The sequence below is a fragment of the Bactrocera neohumeralis genome, unplaced genomic scaffold (genome assembly GCF_024586455.1).
Source record: "Bactrocera neohumeralis isolate Rockhampton unplaced genomic scaffold, APGP_CSIRO_Bneo_wtdbg2-racon-allhic-juicebox.fasta_v2 ctg5831, whole genome shotgun sequence".
Classification (NCBI taxonomy): Eukaryota; Metazoa; Arthropoda; class Insecta; order Diptera; family Tephritidae; genus Bactrocera; species Bactrocera neohumeralis.
In genome coordinates, this window is record NW_026092732.1 from 1 (window position 1) to 7,098 (window position 7,098).

General features: G+C 39.4%; 1 long non-coding RNA gene across 1 annotated transcript; it reads left to right on the forward strand.

Annotated features, from left to right (window-relative positions):
* Nucleotides 1-48: 48 nt before the first annotated feature.
* On the forward strand, nt 49-2,984 carry LOC126767371 (uncharacterized). The gene is made up of 2 exons (XR_007669077.1): nt 49-231; nt 284-2,984. It is a non-coding gene; the product is annotated as an uncharacterized LOC126767371 (long non-coding RNA).
* The last annotated feature ends 4,114 nt before the right edge of the window (nt 2,985-7,098 follow it).

A 7,098-nucleotide genomic window follows, 5' to 3' on the forward strand; every position in this document is an offset into this window, starting at 1 on the left:
GCATTGCCCACACTCTGGTCACACTGTTATACAGTGGCAACACTCTAGCCACGCTATAAACGGAAATAAGTGGCTCACTTTCTCGTGCATATCACAACCGATCGGACCACATCTTTTTTAGCAATCATCGACACTCGCTTCGTTTTCTAACCTTCAAGTCACACACGTGCAATCGTAAAAGTCCTTTTTATTATTTCTATTGGCTCAACTCATGCATTAATAATATAGTTTGTAAGTCAATCGTTATAAAAAATACAATAAAATTAATTAAATCAATATACAGAGGCTGTGTATAAAGTGAGGGCTGATTTAATAGATCAGTCCTCATGGCAATGAACGTGGGGTACAACATCTAAAACCGATGCACTCAATAGTATAATATACAGTTTTGTCCTTCGAGCCGGATCATCTCGCGTTTGTTCTCCGCGGCTTTTGTGCTTTCCGGTTAATTCTTTGTGAATTTTTTCTTTTAATTTTTTGTACAATCTATAATACAGTTTTTTCTTTGCGGGTCAAATCATGTCCGATAGCGAGGCACCCAATCCGGAGTGTAAAGATTCGGACGTGCAATCGATCAAATCGACACAAAGTCACAAGTCAACGGTGATATCAGCACCTACACTCAACGTGTATGTTACGTCAGGACGACAATCACCTGTGCACTCGGATGTGGACGAGACAGGTTCTGTCAAATCCACTCGCTCGTCAAAACGTGCACAATCACCCGCACGGCTAACTGACGAGCTCGTGCTTAAAGCCAGATCGCAAATCGATCGCGTTAAGGCACTCACTCCACACTTCAAGCAAATCAATAATTTCCGGGATAAGGACAGCTCTGCAATGAAGGCAATTCTGCAATCAGCTGAGGAAGTACACAGGGGTTTCCTAAAAGAGCACTCGTTTCTGGAAATTACCTGGCCAGTAGCACATCTCAATCACGAGTATTTTGCGGATGATGTTCACCCACAAGAAGCAAGCATCATCTGCGATATTCGCCAACTAGCTGCAGTCCGTCTTCAGCCAATCGACACTCCTGCACCTAATATCACTCCTGGTTTAATATCTTCAATTTGGAAGTATTTTTCTTTTAATTTATTACAATTTCCTTGTTTTTTGTTTAAAATTTCTGACTAAAATGTGCTTTTTTTATCTAGTTTACAATAGGTTTTTGAAATTTCTGTTTTAGAATTTTGAATATTAAAAAATTTAGTGTTACAATATATTAAGTTCTGGTCAATAATAAGCATACCATCGAATTGAGCTATGGCTCTGACATCATAGTACTACTAACATATTAGTTCTATTTTAGGGTATTTAATATAAATTATAATTATGTCTCCTTTTTGGGCTATTTTAAATTTAAATGTCCATTAAACTTGTTATGGTCATTATACGTATACCGTGTTGGTAATATGTTACGTTTTTTAGTTCATCAAAATGTAAAATTGTTGGATTTAAAATTCCAGTTTTACCAAAAGTTATTGCATTTATTAAATTTTGCAGTTCATGTATAACATATTGATTTCGTTTTCTTTTTAATTTTCCTGTTTGTGGTATCACCTTCAATATTATTTACTGTGTCAGATAATTCTGTTATTATTTTAAACATTTCTGAATTTGTTGTGAGTTGTTTATTGTTACTTATTACTAGTTGGTCCAATTTGTCATTTTAACAAAGTCGTCGTGGTCTGATGTACCGGCTATCCATTTCCAAAGTGTTCCTAAATCATTTATACGCCTTTTTTGCCGAAAATGGGTTTGTTTTAATTCTTTTAATAATGTTTTAATTATCAAAATTTCAGATTCTGTTTCCTGTGTAATAATTCCTAGGCTCTCGTGATTTTGTTCGTTATGACTGTAAAAATTTCAATTTTCGTCTGCTATTATATTTTCAAAATAAGATAAATTAGTAATGTGAAATAGGTCCCCGTATTCCTCATAAATGGAAACATCTCCATTTTCGATAAGTACGTAGTCTTGTCGGGTATAGTCTATAGCATCAGCGACTGCTGAGCAGATTAGTGCAGTAAAAATTAAAATGATCATATTGGAAACTTATAATAATTATGATTTTATATTATTTTTATGATAACTCTATTTCTATTATTAATTATTTTATTCTCAAAATTTTCCTTAACTCGCTGTTTTTTATATCTAGGTTGTAATTTATTTCTCTCTTCTATTATTTTCTCGTAAATGATTTGGCCGGGATGATATTGCTATCTGATCTATGTTTATTATGAAACGTTAGCATTTTCTCCTGTGCTTGCTTTACAGTTGTTGGCAAATTTTCGTGGTTTATTTTATTATAAATTACTTTATTTGGTTTAAAATTCGGTACTGAATGTATTGTTGTATTGTATTTTTTCGCTGCTCTAAGTATAGTTTCTAAATTACTGACAATATTGTATTCTTCTTTTATTCATCTGGCTATTTCAATTATTGTTGAATGGACTCTTTCAACTTGTCCGTTAGTTATGCTGTGACGTGAATTACAAAAATAAATTTCAATATTTAACCTGCGCATTAAGGACTTAAATGTTGGTGTGGTAAAGTTTGGTTCATTGTCTAAAGTAGTTTGTTTTACATCTGTGAAACTTTGAAGCAATTCTAAAACCTTTTCTTCGATATTTGATTTATTTTCTATATGTTTTTTTACGGATTGCCAATGCATTGCCCACACTCTAGTCACACGGTTATAAAATTGCCAATGCATTGCCCACACTCTGGTCACACTGTTATACAGTGGCAACACTCTAGCCACGCTATAAACGGAAATAAGTGGCTCACTTTCTCGTGCATATCACAACCGATCGGACCACATCTTTTTTAGCAATCATCGACACTCGCTTCGTTTTCTAACCTTCAAGTCACACACGTGCAATCGTAAAAGTCCTTTTTATTATTTCTATTGGCTCATCTCATGCATTAATAATATAGTTTGTAAGTCAATCGTTATAAAAAATACAATAAAATTAATTAAATCAATATACAGAGGCTGTGTATAAAGTGAGGGCTGATTTAATAGATCAGTCCTCATGGTAATGAACGTGTGGTGCAACATCTTAAACCGATGCACTCAATAGTATAATATACAGTTTGGTCCTTCGCTTTTGTGCTTTCCGGTTAATTCTTTGTGAATTTTTTCTTTTGAATTTTTGTACAATCTATAATACAGTTTTTTCTTTGCGGGTCAAATCATGTCCGATAGCGAGGCACTCAATCCGGAGTGTAAAGATTCGGACGTGCAATCGATCAAATCGACACAAAGTCACAAGTCAACGGTGCTATCAGCACCTACACACAACGTGCCTGTTACGTCAGGACGACAATCACCTGTGCTCTCGGATGTGGACGAGACAGGTTCTGTCAAATCCACTCGCTCGTCAAAACGTGCACAATCACTCGCACGGCTAACTGACGAGCTCGTGCTTAAAGCCAGATCGCAAATCAATCGCGTTAAGGCACTCACTCCACACTTCAAGCAAATCAATAATTTCCGGGATAAGGACAGCTCTGCAATGAAGGCAATTCTGCAATCAGCTGAGGAAGTACACAGGGGTTTCCTCAAAGAGCACTCGTTTCTGGAAATTACCTGGCCAGTAGGACATCTCAATCACGAGTATTTTGCGGATGATGTTCACCCACAAGAAGCAAGCATCATCTGCGATATTCGCTAACTAGCTGCAGTCCGTCTTCAGCCAATCGACACTCCTGCACCTAATATCACTCCTGGTTTAATTTCTTCAATTTGCAAGTTTTTTTCTCTTAATTTATTACAATTTCCTTGTTTTTTGTTTAAAATTTCTGACTAACATGTGCTTTTTTTATCTAGTTTACAATAGGTTTTTGAAATTTCTGTTTTAGAATTTTGAATATTAAAAAATTTAGTGTTACAATATATTATGTTCTGGTCAATAATAAGCTTACCATCGAATTGAGCTATGGCTCTGACATCATAGTACTACTTACATGTTAGTTCTATTTTAGGGTATTTTATATAAATTATAATTATGTCTCCTTTTTGGGCTATTTTAAATTTAAATGTCCATTAAACTTGTTATGGTCATTATACGTATACCGTGTTGGTAATATGTAACGTTTTTTAGTTCATCAAAATGTAAAATTGTTGGATTTAAAATTCCAATTTTACCAAAAGTTATTGCATTTATTAAATCTTGCAGTTCATGTATAACATATTGATTTCGTTTTCTTTTAATTTTCCTGTTTGTAGTATCACCTTCAATATTATTTACTGTGTCAGTTAATTCTGTTATTATTTTAAACATTTCTGAATTTGTTGTGAATTGTTTATTGTTACTTATTACTAGTTGGTCCAATTTGTCATTTTAACAAAGTCGTCGTGGTCTGGTGTACCGGCTATCCATTTCCAAAGTGTTCCTAATTCATTTATACGCCTTTTTTGCCGAAAATGGGTTTGTTTTAATTCTTTTAATAATGTCTTAATTATCAAAATTCCAGATTCTGTTTCCCGTGGAATAATTCCTAGGCTCTCGTGATTTTGTTCGTTATGACTGTAAAGATTTCAATTTTCTTCTGCTATTATATTTTCAAAATAAGATAAATTCTTCTTCTTCTTCTTCTTCTTAATTGGCGTAGACACCGCTTACGCGATTATAGCCGAGTTAACAACAGCGCGCCAGTCATTTCTTCTTTTCGCTGCGTGGCGCCAATTGGATATTCCAAGCGAAGCCAGGTCCTTCTCCACTTGGTCCTTCCAACGAAGTGGAGGTCTTCCTCTTCCTCTGCTTCCCCCGGCGGGTACTGCGTCGAATACTTTCAGAGCTGGAGTTTTTCATCCATCCGTACAACGTGACCTAGCCAGCGTAGCCGCTGTCTTTTAATTCGCTGAACTATGTCAATATCGTCATATATCTCGTACAGCTCATCGTTCCATCGGATGCGATATTCGCAGAATTTTTCTCTCGAAAACTCGTAACGTCGACTCATCGGTTGCTGTCATCGCCCAAGCCTCTGCACCATATAGCCGGACGGGAATTATGAGCGACTTATAGAGTTTGGTTTTTGTTCGTCGAGAGAGGACTTTACTTTTCAATTGCCTACTCAGTCCGAAGTAGCACCTGTTGGTAAGAGCAATCCTGCGTTGGATTTCCAGGCTGACATTATTATTGGTGTTAATGCTGGTTCCTAAATAGACGAAATTATCTACAACTTCAAAGTTATGACTGTCAACAGTGACGTGAGAGCCAAGTCGCGAGTGCGACGACTGTTTGTTTGATGACAGGAGATATTTCGTTTTGCCCTCGTTCACTACCAGACCCATTTTCTGTGCTTCCTTGTCCAGCCTAGAGAAAGCAGAACTAACGGCGCGGGTGTTGAGGCCGATGATATCAATATCGTCGGCATACGCCAGCAGCTGTACACTCTTATAGAAGATGGTACCTTCTCTGTTTAGTTCTGGAGCTCGAACTATTTTCTCCAGGAGCAGGTTGAAGAAGTCGCACGATAGGGATTCGCCTTGTCTGAAACCTCGTTTGGTATCGAACGGCTCGGAGAGGTCCTTCCCGATCCTGACGGAGCTTTTGGTGTTACTCAACGTCAGTTTACACAGCCGTATTAGTTTTGCGGGGATACCAAATTCAGACATCGCGGCATAAAGGCAGCTCCTTTTCGTGCTGTCGAAAGCAGCTTTGAAATCGACGAAGAGGTGGTGTGTGTCGATTCTCCTTTCACGGGCCTTTTCCAAGATTTGGCGCATGGTGAATATCTGGTCGGTTGTTGATTTGCCATGTCTAAAGCCACACTGATAAGGTCCAATCAGTTTGTTGACGGTGGGCTTTAATCTTTCACACAATACGCTCGATAGAACCTTATATGCGATGTTGAGGAGGCTTATCCCACGGTAGTTGGCGCAGATTGTGGGGTCTCCGTTTTTATGGATTGGGCATAGCACACTTAAATTCCAATCGTTGGGCATGCTTTCGAACGACCATATTTTACAAAGAAGCTGATGCATGCTCCCTATTAGTTCTTCGCCGCCGTGTTTGAATAGCTCGGCCGGTAGTCCGTCGGCCCCTGCCGCTTTGTTGTTCTTGAGGCGGGCAATTGCTATTCGAAACTCTTCATGGTCGGGTAATGGAACGTCTGCTCCATCGTCATCGATTGGGGAATCGGGTTCTCCTTTTCCTGGTGTTGTGCGTAAGCCGCCGCATTTTTTCGTAGAATTTTCGAGCATTACCGCTGTCGGCCAGCTTATCAAGCTCTTCGTACTCACGCATTTCGGCCTCTTTCTTCTTCTGTCTGCAAATGCGTCTCGCTTCCCTCTTCAACTCTCGGTGTCTATCCCATCCCGCACGTGTAGTGGTCGATCGTAACGTTGCGAGGTAGGCAGCCTGTTTTCTCTCCACTGCGACACGGCACTCCTCGTCGTACCAGCTGTTCTTTTGCTCTTTCCGAAAACCAATGGTTTCGGTTGCAGCTGTACGTAAGGAATTTGAAATGCCGTCCCACAGTTCCCTTATACCGAGTTGTTGACTAGTGCTCTCAGAGAGCAGGATTGCAAGCCGAGTAGAAAATCTTTCGGCTGTCTGTTGTGATTGCAGCTTCTCGACGTCGAACCTTCCTTGTGTTTGTTGGCGTGCGTTTTTTGCTGCACAGAGGCGAGTGCGAATCTTAGCTGCAACTAGATAGTGGTCCGAGTCGATGTTAGGACCTCGGAGCGCACGCACATCTAAAACACTGGAGACGTGTCTTCCATCTATCACAACATGATCGATCTGGTTGGTACTTTTTCGATCCGGAGACAGCCAGGTAGCTTGATGAATCTTCTTATGCTGGAATCTAGCACTACAGATAACCATATTTCGGGCCACGACGAATTGGGGATGTTTCGTCGTGGAGGCTGAATTTACCGACCGTAGTGCCAAATATACCTTCTTTGCCCACCCTGGCGTTAAAGTCGCCAAGCACGATTTTGACATCGTGGCGGGGGCAGCTCTCATAAGCGCGCTCCAAGCGCTCATAGAAGGCATCTTTGGTCACATCGTCCTTCTCTTCCGTCGGGGCGTGGGCGCAAATCAGCGATATGTTGAAGAACCTCGCTTTGATGAGGATTGT